Below are 14,951 nucleotides of genomic sequence, written 5' to 3'. Positions count from 1 at the left end.
GACTGATCTAAAAGTTTCCATACCAAATTAAAGTACATAGACTCCATTTCTCGGTCCATGGCTCTCATCTGATGGTCTCGGTCTACATCATGCATTGCATGTTCATAGGTTAATGGATCCTCAATGGCGTCATCGGGTATGACGACATGAGTTTTGTTAAACTCATGTAACAGTGGGGTTGATGGACAACCCTCCCACTATGTCAAGGCACTCTTAACTCTTGAGAAGGATGTGACTGATCAGAATTACCAGCTTCATCAACAAATTTTGTTGAAAGATCGACTTGATTAATAACTTTTATTGGTTTATCTGTAGCTTCTTTGAAAATTTCACTCAATACTAGTTTATTACGAGGTTGATGATCTTTCATGTGATCTTCCTCTAAGAATGTAGCGTTTGTTAATAAAAATACTTTGTTATCTTGAGGATCATAAAATAGATCACCTTTCGTCTCTTTGGGGTATCCTACAAATAGGCACAGTTTTAAACGACGTTCCAATTTTTGTGAGTTTTGCACCAACACATGTGCAGGATATCCCCAAATTTTGAAGTGATGTAAACTACCTTTATGTCCTTTCCACGACTCATATGGTGTTTTAGTAACACTTTTTGAAGGAACCATGTTCAAATTGTATATAACAGTTTCTACTATGTATCCCCAAAATGAATCAGGCAATTGAGCATAGCTCATCATTGAAAGAACCATGTCTAACAAGGTTCTATTTGTCCTTCCCGATACACTATTCTGCTGAGGCATGCCAAATGCTGAGAGTTGAGATTGGATTCCATGTTCTATTAAATAGTCCTAAAATATCAAGTCTATATACTCTCCACCTTGATCTGATCGAAGTGTTTTAATTGTTTTACCTAATAGGTTCTTAACCTCTGCCTTATATTCCTTGAACTTTTCATGGGCTACAAACTCGTGATACATTATGTAAATGTATAAATACCTTGAATAATCATCAATAAAACTAAAGAAACACTCATACTCTCCTCGTGCTTTGATAGTCATTGGACCACAGAGATTTGAATGCACAAGTTTTAAGGATTCTTTTGCTCTAAGACCTTTTCTTGTAAAAGATCTTTTCTCCATCTTACCCTCAAGACTCCTCACATAGAGGTAAAGAGTTGTCTTCTAACTGACTTAGGAGTCCACTCTTAATCAATCTCTCAATCCTATTGAGATTAATGTGGCCAAGTCTTAAGTGCCAAAGATAAGTATTAGGAGAAACAACTGTTTTAAACATCTCAGTAATTAAAATAGCTTTTTCCTTAGTTGGTCTTAAAACATTTAAATTGTTTTCAACTTTAGCTGAACAAATTTGAACAACTCTAAGCTAATAAACATTTCATTAACTTCAAAAGATACTTTGTATATTTGTTCTAACAAACAAGAGATATATATTAGATTCTTTCTTATATTAAGAATTAAAAGTACATTTTTCAGTAAAATGAATCTATCCCCAAAAAACAACTTCAAGTCTCCCACTTCTTTAGTTGAGACGACCTCTCCTGTTCCAACTTTGAGAGTTGTCTCACCTTCTCTAATCTGTCGCCAGGAACTAGTTTCCTGAAAAGGAATACAAACATGGTTAGTGGCCTCTAAATCTAGTATCCAGGTAGAGTTATCATTCTCCACTAAACATGTTTCAACAATGAGTAAATCATATTCACCTTATTTTACTTTCTCAAATTTCTTCTCGGCAATGTATTTTGGGTAATTTCATTTTCAGTGCCCATATTCATTGTAGTGGAAACACTTTTCTTTGTTCGTAGCTTTTCCCTTGCCTTTGTGGGTTGCAAAAGCCTTACTTTTCCCTTTTTCCTTCTTTTTCATTTGAATACTCTTATTCTTTGAAGTGGAAGGTCCAGACTTAGTTCCTGAGGATGATCCCTTTTGGAACTTCTTTGAGATAACAACATTTGCTTCCCCTTTTTCTCCCTTAGTCTTCATAAGAGACTGGCATGTTTGGAGCTCATTCAAGAGAATAGTTAGATTGTGCTTAATCTTGTTCATCATCGCTTTTATGCAGAATTGTAGGAAACTCTTTGGAAGAGACCCCATGATAAAACTAATCTGACTTTTCTCATCAATGATAGCATTGTTTACCTCCGCTATATTGAAGTGGACCATCATATACAGAACATGTTATCTAAAAAAGATTTCTTCCTTCATGTTGGAGTTGTAAACATATTTGAGAGCATCGTGCCTGATAGATTAGGATAGTTATTCAAACATTGCCTGCAACAGTCCATGATCCCCTTCGCGGTGACCATGTTCTTGTGTTTCTTAGCCAGAACATCAGATATGCTTGTCAAGATATAGATTCGGGCCTTACCATTTGTCCTAATCTTTCTATCATAAGATTCCCAAACATTTTGGTTTGTTGACAAGCCGAGAATCAAAGAACATTCCTCTGTTAAAACGAACCTAAGATCATCGACTACTAGTATCGTGTTTAAATTTGATTTCCAAGTTGCGTAGTTGTCTCCATTTAATTTTTCAGAAAAGAATAGTTGAACTAATGAGCTAGACATGCTGAAAAAACAAACAAGTTCTATTAGTGAATTACTATTTAAATCCAATTAAGTTTTAATAAAAGTAATCATGTACATATATTTCAATGAGTCAAAATAACCGCTACCGAGTGGTAGTCAATTACTCATTCACTAAACCAAGACCTTCATGACTAGACACTATACCAAAATAACTCTTATTCCTATAGCATTTAGTTATCGCTCGTTTGGTCAAGAACTTACTAACACTTAGTAATTCTTATAAATGTTGTTGGGTTTTCTGTCCTAAAACTGGTGATTCGTAAACAATAAATTCATTCTGTAAATTAATAAAGTTGTTATTGAAGTTTGATTCAATAAAATTGTATTGAATATATGACTTGTTTATTTCGTTTTTAGAAATAAATCCAATAAACTAAAAGATCCATGACTATTACATGAGTACTTGAACTTTATGTGGAGACATAAGAGTGGATTAGGTTCGAGTAAATAGTCTAAATGATTTATAGTATATGAATATGATTGGGTGCCTTATTCTGGTAATGCTATTGGATGTGACCCACTCTGTAGTTGTTACAAGGAGTTATAAAGTGCTACAGACAAAGAGATCCTGATTCGTATATGTAGTGACATGAGGAGTGGGAGTGTCCTATGTAATGAGTTTGCACAATATTGGACCACGAAATAAGTCACTCTTACTTTATAACATTATTTACTATTTAAGACTAACTATTTCACAACGATAACCAAGGTAACTTGATCTTAACCCTGAGCTAACTATGAAGTACTATTTATTTGGGATTATCCCTAGATTTTTCAGAGGTGAGGGTTGGCTCAACAGCACTGACTCAATAAGCCTCCCATTTCAGGGGTAAAATCGGGTAGATAAGGGGACATAGGGTGCAAGATGGAATTCACTCCTACCTGCTTTCAGAGAAAATAGAAAGGTTGTTCCATTAAGTGCTGACTCTGGGTCTTGAATAAGGGGCACCACCCTCTCATTGGCTCGAGAGGGACTTAGTTTAATGATCGGATCGCAAACCAATTGTTCATTTGAGGTCAGTGGGACTTAAGAAACAAGAGGTAATCTCAAGGGTAAACGGTCTTTTGACCCAGTCGTTATTATGAACAACCTGTGAAGGGTTAACTTACTAATCATGGTTATATCGAGTAGACACAATATATCTACAGTGAGGGGAGTGCACTATGGGCTTTAGTGGAGTGACCTAGTAGTTAACGAATGGGGGTTAATTCAGTGTAAAGAGTTTAGCCAGTTAATCTTAGATCGTTGGATCCCATGATCTGTAGGTCCACTAAGTCCCTCTACTAGCTCACAAACGGATTAGGGTTAGAGTAGCATGATAAGTTGATTTGAAACGTTCAAATTAGAATTAAAGGAATTAGTAATTATATGTGATATAATTACACGTTTAATTTTGAATTAAACAAAATTGAAAAATTGGTTAATATTTAAATATGATTTAAATATTCATGAATAGGGTTTCATGGTAGTGAAATTGATGATTGATTAATTTAATATTTGATATTAAATTAATTGAACTTAATTAAATTGTTTAATTAATTATTAATTATTAATTTTATTATAAAAATTAATTATTGAACTAATTTTTGTAAAATTAATAAAAACTCAAATTTAATTAAAGAATTAAAATTGAAAAGTTATTTTTTAATTTTTAATTTTGGAAAAGTTTCAAAATTGGAAAAAGATTGGAAAATGAGAAAAATTGGAAATGTGGGAATTTCCCACTTCTTCCTAGCAGCTCATTCATGGTTCCACCATTGTTACAACTCAAATTCTCAAGCATGAGCTGGAGTTCATGCAGGATGTTGATTTGCATAAAGTCATGAAATATAATAATGAGATCTGAGTGGAAATGAGAGAGAAATCGGTTGCATTTTGCTGAAAGAAAGTGGTCGAAGAAGTGTTCTCACACTGCTAAAAACCAGTTCTTCACCTCCAATTTCCCTTATTCAAGCTTGTTTTGAGTCCCACAACTTAATTTAAGGCTCCAAGAGAATAGTAGGGAAGACCTTGTGGTGGTTCACAACTAAAGGAGAAGGAGATTGCAGCTAGTTTTCGTGATTCAAAGGTACTTCAAAGGTTAGTGTTTAAACTTTGTTTTTAGTTCACGAGTGTCACAATCACCCTTTTTGAAGCTTCACTTAGCGATTGTGCAGCACTTGTTTTCGCTCACAAACAAGTCAGCCAATTCAAATACAAAACATCGATGGCACACCGGATGCCTCTCGCAACCTCCATCCCCATTTTAGAGAAAATAGTTTTAGAAAACGGGTTTGAAGAAAAGGTTTTTGCAAACAGTTTTAATGTATGAAAAGAGAAGAGAAAGATTGTAGTAGGCTAGAAAGCAATAAGCAACAATAACAGCTTTATAACATACTACTCTGGGTATGGGGAAGTGATGGTAGTGCAATATGAACAAAAACAATCCGCCACCCTTGCATATGGAAATGGGCGAGCGATCACTCACTAAGAAAAGTACATACAGAACTAACTACCTAGCAAAAGAAAATACATAGAATGAAAGCATAGTAAAAAGAGGTAGAGGCAGACATGCGGCCATGGGCAACACACCCTGGACAAGCATGACTGTGACAATGAGCATGCTGCTTTTTAAGCCAAAATTAATTAATTAGAATGCTTAATGATCATGTTTTGCTTCTGCTACTTGCTTCCTGAATCCAACAAATGTAACCCTCCCTTTTCAGATCCTAAAGATCGATCCCAACAAGCTACCAATTGGAAAGAGAATGTTGAGAACCGAAGAGACCCTATGGAAACTTAACTCTCGATTACTTACTAATCTAGCCTTACAAAGAGAATTTCTGGCTAAGTGTGGGTCGTGCTAAAGGGTGTTTGAGCATCGAGTGAGCACTAATAACTGGTAGAAATGCAAGTTATTGTAGCCTTTTATTTAGAATTATGAGGGTTAACAAGTAGAATATGCGGTGTCATACTAAGAATTCATGTGAAAAGTGAGCTTGCGTCGATCAGCATTGAGAATCTCGGCTAATCCGATATTATGTGAAAAAACATCTATTTTTGTAGCTATCGCAGGAACTGATCACATGCAGTGAATCCCAGACCATCGCAAGCATATGTTCATCGCATGGATGTTGCGGCTATTAACCGCATGCATCCATCGCATAGAGGTTGCAGATACAAAGTAATAACTATGATAGAAGGATGAACGTAAGGTTGGTGGAATGCGATGGTACTTCGGAAACAAAGCATGAACGCATACCTTGGGAGTGCCAAAAAGATGATGTTGACATTTCACCTACCACACCGTTAGTAACAGAGATTCAGAGCAGGTCCATCGTGCCATTAGTGGTAGAGATTCAGAGCAGGACCATTAATGTTGTTGGCGATTGAGCTCTATAAATAGAGCCTTAGAGCCTAACTTTAACTCACCAGAGCTTCTGCCTTAATGCAGATCCTTGTGATCACAGATGAGAGCGTGAGAAGACATTCTTTGAGAGTTCTTCATTCATTCACCCATTTCGAGTGACGACCGGAGCTTTGTCGGAGATAGATCTCGAGAGAGACTACTCCATCATCCATCCATGACACCACCAACAGCCTTGACACACATTTGATGAAAGCAAGAGATTGCCTACATCTAGCCCTCGATCTCTCTTCTACCTCTGTATTGTATTACATTTTGGCTTAAGACATTAATACATTTTGTAATCAATGCATCTCATCCTTCAATTCCATCTTCATTTACCTCTTCTTTATCATCCTTTACTTTCATTGCAATGACTAAGATCGATTGCAAGAGGATCACATACTTAATCATGCAGCATAGACATAGAAGCATGTAGCAAACCACTGAGAGGTGTGCGTTGCGCGAGTATAGTAAGTAAATCCTCTTTGCTTAGTGTGAGGTTGTAACAACACTTGTCTTTGAGCGGTCACAATGCTTGTCTATGAGCTGATCAACGACGACTAACTGCCTGAGAGGGTAAGTAGTGGAACTCACTGAGCAAAGTAAGCAGTGTTCCTAGAGATAGGAATAATTTTATGTCAACCATGCTTTATGTGATTATCTTGTCTTATGAGTGCATCTTCATCATTTGGACATACTTGGGAGAGTATTCCAAAGAACAAATCTAGGCTTGAGAGAGTCAGATTGGATCACATAAGCAAGAGTAGAAACTTAGGAATAAGTTCTATCTGCTATCTACACATCGCATGCGCCCTAGAAGTAGGATATGGTGGTATGTGACCACCTTGTTTTATGTGTGTTAGATCGCATAAGCAAGAATAGAGACTTAGACATAAGTTCTATCGACATTTTCACATATGCATCACATGCGTATATATTTGTGTATAGCATGATCGCATAACTTGTGTTGGCTAGGGTTACCCTTGCTATCAAGCTTAATGATGCGGTGAAGTCATCCCCTCGACCATTTTATCTATTTTTCCATGCATCTTATTACGCGTTAACAGTTGTCGCGTCTCTACCAACTCTCATAGTCATACTTCCATTGCTTAATCTGTTTAGTTAGGAGTAGGAGTAACGCATAGTTCTTTAACTTCATTATTCTTTTATTATTCGCCGCAAACACATTACGTCGCAACATTTACTTATAAGTCCCTGAGTTCGACCTCAGATCACCCCGAGAAACTTGCGTTCTTGTTATACTTGGCGAGAGAGCAAGAAAACTTGTGGCAGGAATTCATGACCATCGACGCTAGAGATCAATGCATATCATAAGACGCATGCATATTTATTCTCCATTTTTCCACCCATCAAGCACCAGGCGAGCATCGAGTAAATGCTGCCAAGCGTTGAGTATAAGTGATCGAGAAGTGTCGAGCATTGAGTAAAGGCTATCGAGTGTCGAGTATAAGTGAACGAGGAAAGAGGCGAGCGTCAAGGGTGAGCGAGGAAGGATCACGTGTCGAGTTTGAGCATTGAGCGAGGAGTGTGCATCGAGCGAGCTCTCAGCGCCGAGTTTTCCTATCGAGTACTTAACAGAAAGCCTTGAAATTTTTCGTCGAGTAAGGGCCTCTCTCCGTCAAGTTTTCCCAACGAGGATCGAGTTGCTTGAAACGCCCAGTTTTAGACTTATCTTTTAGTTACCTGGACAGATGGCTTAATCTTGGACCTTGAACTCCACTAGTGGGTGAGGTAGCTTAAGGAGATTCCATGTAAAAGGTTGGACAGTAGTATAAAAAGGAAGAGAACTTCAAGGGCTCGTTTTGGACAATTTGCTTGAGCCAACAAGACATTTCTACGTGTCTAGTTTCTAAAATTGAGCCTTTGGAAGGAAGATCTCACCGGAAAGAGGGCTAGAGAAAGAAGAAACGTAGATCTAGATCGAACAACGTGAAATTTCTAGTTGAAAAAGGTAACATTGTTATCACTCTTATGAGTAAGTTTGTAGAAGGAACTTTTGCAAGATAAGGCCTGGGGTTTGAGTTACTTATTTTGGAAGCTAAACTTAGAAAATGTTGGACAAGCAAGCAGCTTCGCGGTCTAGGGCCACTAGGGGAGATTTAAAGCTCCAGATCAAACCACAAAGAGTTTTATGCTGAAATTTTGAGGTAACATTGTTGACACGATTCCGAGCATGTTTGAAGAGGGAATTTTCTTAAAATGAGTTCTAGATTTCGAGTTATTGACATTAGAAGCTGAATATGGAATTTGTTGGGCGAACAGGCAACTACTTGTTAAACGTGGGCTTGGCACCCCAAAACCCCTACTAAGTATTGGGTGTAGACATCAGGAAGAAGGTGACCTACTGAAGTTTAAGCCCTTTTAAATTTGACTAGGTACTCAATGCTCTAAGGTAAGTTAAGAAAATTTGAAAGTGAATTGTATAAATGTGAACTTAATTCTGAAAGCGAGTTAAAAAGGGAAACCATGACTAGTAACTAAAGTAATTTGATGTATTCATAAGGTTGACATAAGTAGGAGAAGCTCATCAATCATAAAAGTATTTCCCAAAGGCTGTAAGTGACTCTAATGCTTACAAACATTTATGAATGATTTAACAAGTCATGCTTTTATGAAAAGTCACTTATTGATAGCCAGCCTCAAACGTTTACCTAGTTATACCTTACTGATGTTTATGAATGCTTGGTAGGTAAATTCATAGAGTATGGATAGTTATGATCCGGGCATGATGTTCTTAAGTAATTAATGTCTAGTGCTTATGAAGTATGTTGCCCTAGACATAATCTGAATGGTTAGTGTATTCTACTAGGGAAAGTTGGGTCTATAAGACAAGCTAAGTGTGAGGTCTAGTTGAAAGATTCCTAGTAATGCATGTTTAGCTCAATACCTCGAAGTGGTAACCGAGTTTAGAGGCAGTTGATGATAGGATCCTCTCTATGTACACGTAGGGTCAGTATGACTAGGAAGGTGATGGACAGAGGATCCACATCCCAAGAGATGAATTCAAGTTTCAGTAAAACTTATTAATGAAGAATGCTATGCATTGAGTGGGCTCCATATTAGCAAAGACTACGAAGAGGGCTAAACTATGTCATTTAGTGATAATTGTTGATAAGTTTATAGGTTTCAAGCAATTAAGCTTCATGAGATCGCTTAACATTTTCCTCAAGTAAGTACTTGGTTGATCGCATGCCAAGGTAATATGATAGCCTTATTTCATATAAAGTATCCTAGGGTGAAGCATGCGTTCTAAGGACTGTAGCTAAGTTTCCACAAATGCTAAGCATAAAGCTACGTTCTGCAAGATTTATAATATATATGATGTTAAGCATGATATATCTTTAGTAAGTCAGATATTGAGAACATGGGAGGTGTCTAGGAAGTACCTAAGGTGTTGATGGTGCTTAATAACTCCACGTGCACATAGAAGGTGCGAAAGAAGAGGCCGAAGTATGGGTCTCCTAGGCCATATATTAGTAACTGAGGCTGAAGTATGGGTCTCTTGGCATGATGTAGATGTTAGAAGCTTGAGCGATGAATGCTTGTTCTTAACTAAGATTCAGGAAGTATTCACATAACCTTATTATGTTTTCTACTTTAAGTGTTATGAAGTTGTTCGATGAGCTACAGTTAAAGACATAAGTAATGGTCCGAAGTGACACACCTCGACTAAGGTGATAGTGGAAGTTGGGCTGGAGGGTTCCTCTCCCAACCAAGCCGAGGATCAATAATGTTACGCTCAAAAGCAGACCAGAGGAGTCACTTTCTTGCAAAGATATTTAATGTTGAAGTTGAGACCTAAGGGCCTCTCAGAACTGATGCCTATGATGCCTATGTTATGGTTAAACTCTAGTAAGAGAAGTTTATGTAATTACTCGCTTGGCTAATTTCTCAGTTTTCTGCTACGTTTTCAGTTCATGATCTCTTTGTTAAGCATGATTGATATATATATGTCTTTTACGTTTCAAAGGTTGGTCACTCACTGGGCTTCTAGCTCACTCTATTTAAATATCTTCGCCATAAGTAGCGGTCACACACTAAAAGACGACTCTACTATTGCTCTGCCACTCAAGACCAAAATGTTAGAAGCCTAAGGGAGGGTTTTGTATAAAGTAGTATGCATGGTTTATGTCTTGTAGGGACTAGTTGAGTGTGTTGGGCTTACTACTTATGTAAAGTGTAGAAGTTGTACTAATGAAGAGTAATGTAGAACTCTGTTAATGTTTGTCGTTTGTCTTAAGTTGATGTGTGAGTATATATATATATATATATGCATATCAAGGCTCTAAGTCAGGTTAAGCAGGATAGTAGGGAGTAAGTGCCAACAAGAGGGTTGATAACTGCTACGGTCATATCTCCTTATAGGTCTAAAGGGTAATTTGGGAGGGGGTATGATAGAGATTTTAAATCTATATCGCATACTTTAAGGGGGAAAAAAGGAGTTGGAGAGAACTTGGAGCTATGGTTTTAAGAGATATAATTCAACTTCAAACGTCAATTTTTTCAACCTCAAGCTTTGTAATTTCTTCCTCTATTTAAAGAGGAAATCATGCACATCAAATTAACCTTAAAGTGACAGCAAATTAAAGGTTAATTTAGTGGCATTTGAGGTGTTTTAAAGACGTGAAATGTAGGGAAAATCCACTACCTCAAAATTTTGAACTTCTAAAATTCAAAATTTAAATGAAAATTAATTTTCTTAAAATTAATTCAAATAATTAATTTTCAAAACAATTTTAAATAAAATTAATTCTAATAATTGATTTTAAATAATCTAATTAATATTATTTTAATAATGAATATTTATTTTAAATAAAATCAATTTTAATAATCAATTAAACAATTCCATTAATAATATTAATTTAACATCAAATATTAAATTAATAAATAACACCAATTCCGATCATTCATGTGTACAATATTTAAATCATATTTAAATATTTTCAGTTCTCCATATCGTTTAATTTATAAGTAAACGATAAGTTGTTAAACATATCAAATATAATTAATGCTTACTTCATAAATAAAAATTTGAATGTTTCAAATTTTCTCATCATATTGTTCTAAGGTTTAGTTCGATATGAGCTAGCATGGGGACTTATTGAACCTACAGATCATGAGCTTCAACAATCTGAGATTAACTAGCTAAACTCTTTAACCTAGTTAAACAACATTCGCTAACTATCGGGACACTCCACTATAGCTTAGTAACTGCACTCTCCTCACTGTAGATATATTTCTATCCACTTGATATAACCATGATTAGTAAGTCAATCTTTCATAGGTTGTTCGCAATTACAGTTGGATCAAAATTACCATTTTACCCCTATAATTACATCTTGTTTCTTAAGTTCTATTGATCCTCCAATGAATAATTGATTTGTGGTCCAACCACCAAATTGAGTCCCTCTCAGAACAATGGAAGGGTGGGGCCCCTTATTCAAGACCCATGAGTCAGCACTTAAGAGAACAACCTATCTACTATCCCTAAAATCTGGTAGGACAATTCCATCTTGTAGGACTATGTCCCCAACTATCTACCCAGTCTTACTCCTAAAATGGTGGGCTTATTGAATCGGCAAAATCGAGCCACTCTCACCCATGCAGATTAAAAGATAATCTCTATAAATAGAAGTTCATAGTTAGCTCAGGATTAAGATCGAGTTACCTAGGTCATTGTTTTGAAATAGTTAGTCTTAATAATAAATGTCGTCATAAAGTAAAAGTGACTATTTCGCGGTCCGGTATTATATAAACTCATTGCATAGAATGCCTCTAGTCGCTTGTCTTCACATGAACAATTCAAGATCACATCGTTTGTATTAAATACAAAATGGATTACATCCAGTATCTCCAAGATAAGGTACCTAGCCTCATCCCTATACTATAGACCGTTTTGGCTATTACTCGAACTTGATCCACTTTTACGTCTCCACGTATAGTTCAAGTATTCATGTTATAGCCATGGGTTCTTTGTTTATTGAATTTAGGGTTTTTTAATGTAATTCACATATTCAAGAACATCTTTACTGAATAAACCTCAATAACTTTATTGTAAAATAGAATTCGTTTATTGTTTACAAACCACGAGTTTTAGGACATAAAACCCAACATTTAAAAAGAAAATAAAAGATTAATCTTATTTCTAATTACATTAGAAAAATGTTTAGCATAGGTCTAGGTGTGATCAACTTTAAACCATTTAAAATTATTTTACTCTATGTTTGCATGCAACTTTAGATTATAGATTTTAATTCTAATTTCATTAACCTATAACACTTATAAGGATTAACGAAACAATTAAATCCTAAGCCATGCATCTAATGACATACATAAATATATAACAGTTATATTTCTAAGGTAATGTCATATTTCATGCATTTCCATTTTCATTACATAATATAACACATATATTATACAATAATTAAAATAAATAACACATCCATTACATAATATAACACTTATATTATACGTCGTACAAATATAACTTTTATAATAAAGTATGATGCATGGACATTTTAATATCCATGTAATCATATAATATAACTCTTATATTAAATATGATGCATGAGCATGTTTAATTAAATCATGCAATTATATAATATAACTCTTAAATTAAAAACTCTTATATTATATTATATGATTCGTGATTTTATGTTTATCCTATGGTGAGATTTTAATCTATATGATATACAATATGCTATATAAATAATAATTCATAGATCACATGTTTAATAACAAAAATAAGCAACAATGGACCAAAATTGGCATCCTAAACAATTAATTAAATTAATATAACAATTATATTAATTTAATTAATTAAAAAGCAAGAAAATTAATTAATTACAAATTAATTACAATAAATTCAGAAAAAAGCTAAAAAAAACAGCTTGAGAACCGCTGCAAGTTGCTCGATCCCACGACCATGAACTGCCTAATGTGTGCGTTGAAGGAACTCGGAGCATCGCAACGCTGCAGTTGAAGCATTGTGAGGTTGGCTTTTGTGTTGCCGTAACGTGACCCTATGCTACATGCAACGTCATGACGTTCAGCTGCAACATTGCAATGCTGTTGTCGAGCATAGCGACACTGGGCTACCTTACAAAGTAAGGCACAACGTCGCAACGCTGTGCTCTACGCTGTAGGGCAAAATGCTTCCTCTGCTTTGGTCTCCAGCCCAATCTCGCTCCAATGGCCATCAAACTCTTCAGCAACCAAAAACCAACAGGTGACACGGAATTACAGACTCGATAGCATAAATGAAATGCCCAAGTTACCAGGTAATTACAACTTTAAACACTTTAAAACAGTAAATCTATGTCAATTTTAAAACATCCATGTGCAATACCACATACCTTCAAAATGAAATAACCAAAAATCATACCAACTCCGTGGTTAAGTTAAAAAACGAAATTCAAAGACAACCCAACTCTGATAGCAATTAAAGGGAATAGAGCAATAATGGAAACGATGATAAATATTCACCCTTAAGCATACTTCTAATGGAGTTACAGAGATGAAAAGGGATAAGAACACTAACCCTTGAAGATTCAATCTTCTCATTTCCTCTCTGGTGTGATCACGAACGTGTTTCTTCTCTCGAACCCGAACAAAAACAATGAACACAGCAGCAAACTCTTTTCTCCTTGGATACCACTACAAAGGAGTATTCCTTGTTATCCCCGAGGAGAGAATCACAAAAGAGGAATGTGCTTCCTTGTGATTAATTTTGGTAAAGGAAATTTTGTATTCTCGATAAGAGAGCAACACAGAGAAGAGAAGAGGAAGATCAAGATAACGGAGAGAAAATATCAGTGAACTACTTCACGTGAAAACCAACAATTGGTTTTTCTCCACCACCAAACTCCTCTGCAAAAAATTTGAGATATATGAGAGAGAGAGAAATAACACTCAAAGGAGTTATTGATTTTTTAATTCAAAATTTGAAAATCAAATTTTATTTTAATCATATTAACTAATTAATATAATTAAACTATAAATTATATCCCATATATTATATAACCTACAATTTATTATATCTAATATAACTTATAGTTTATTATTCTCTCATATAACTATAGTATTAATATGAATCATATCCATATTAATTTTAACCTACAGTTTCTATATGAATCACATTCATATAGTTAATATTTGAATCATATTCAAATATTTATCTCTTTCATTAAACTATATAATGTATCAATATACATTATATTAATTGTATCTCATACAATTAATTCCCTTTAATTAATTTGAATGGTTCAAATTAAACCAAAATTAATTTGATTCTCATTAGTCCTTATAGAGCTAACAAGGGGACCTTATGAATCTACAGAAAGCTCCAGTGATATGAGATTAATTGATTAAACTCTTTAATTAAATTAATCAATATTCATTAACTGTCGGTCACTCCACTAAAAATCGATAGTTGCACTCTTCGCACTGTAGATATATTTATGTGTCTATTGGATACAACCAATCAACAGCGTATTGACCCTTCACAAATTGGTCGTAAGTACAACTGGGTCAAAATTATCGGTTTACCACTATAGTTATATCTAACTTCTTACATACCACTGATCCTTCTAATGAACAATTAGTCATAGTCCAACTATAACTAGACCTCTCTCTAGCCAGTGAGAGGGTAAGGACCCTCATTGTTCAAGACCCGGAATCAGTTCTTAAGGGAGCAATTCATCTATTTACCCTAACAAAGGGAATGAGTGACTTCCAACTTGTGTAAGCAAACTGTTGTTAACAATTATTTTATTGACAACAGTTTGCTTATACAAGTTTACAGACTACGAGAATATAAGAGACTTAGGAAACAATCCCAACAAGAGGAAGATGGGGGATGAGACTTACAATAATTATTCACCAATGTACAAAATAACTCCCTTGTAATGGGAAGTTAATTTTATATAATTAATATTATATTAAATCATATTTAATATAATACAATTAAATAATTAATTA

The sequence above is a fragment of the Benincasa hispida genome, unplaced genomic scaffold (assembly GCF_009727055.1).
Source record: "Benincasa hispida cultivar B227 unplaced genomic scaffold, ASM972705v1 Contig579, whole genome shotgun sequence".
Taxonomy (NCBI): domain Eukaryota; kingdom Viridiplantae; phylum Streptophyta; class Magnoliopsida; order Cucurbitales; family Cucurbitaceae; genus Benincasa; species Benincasa hispida.
This window is presented reverse-complemented; position numbering follows the sequence as displayed.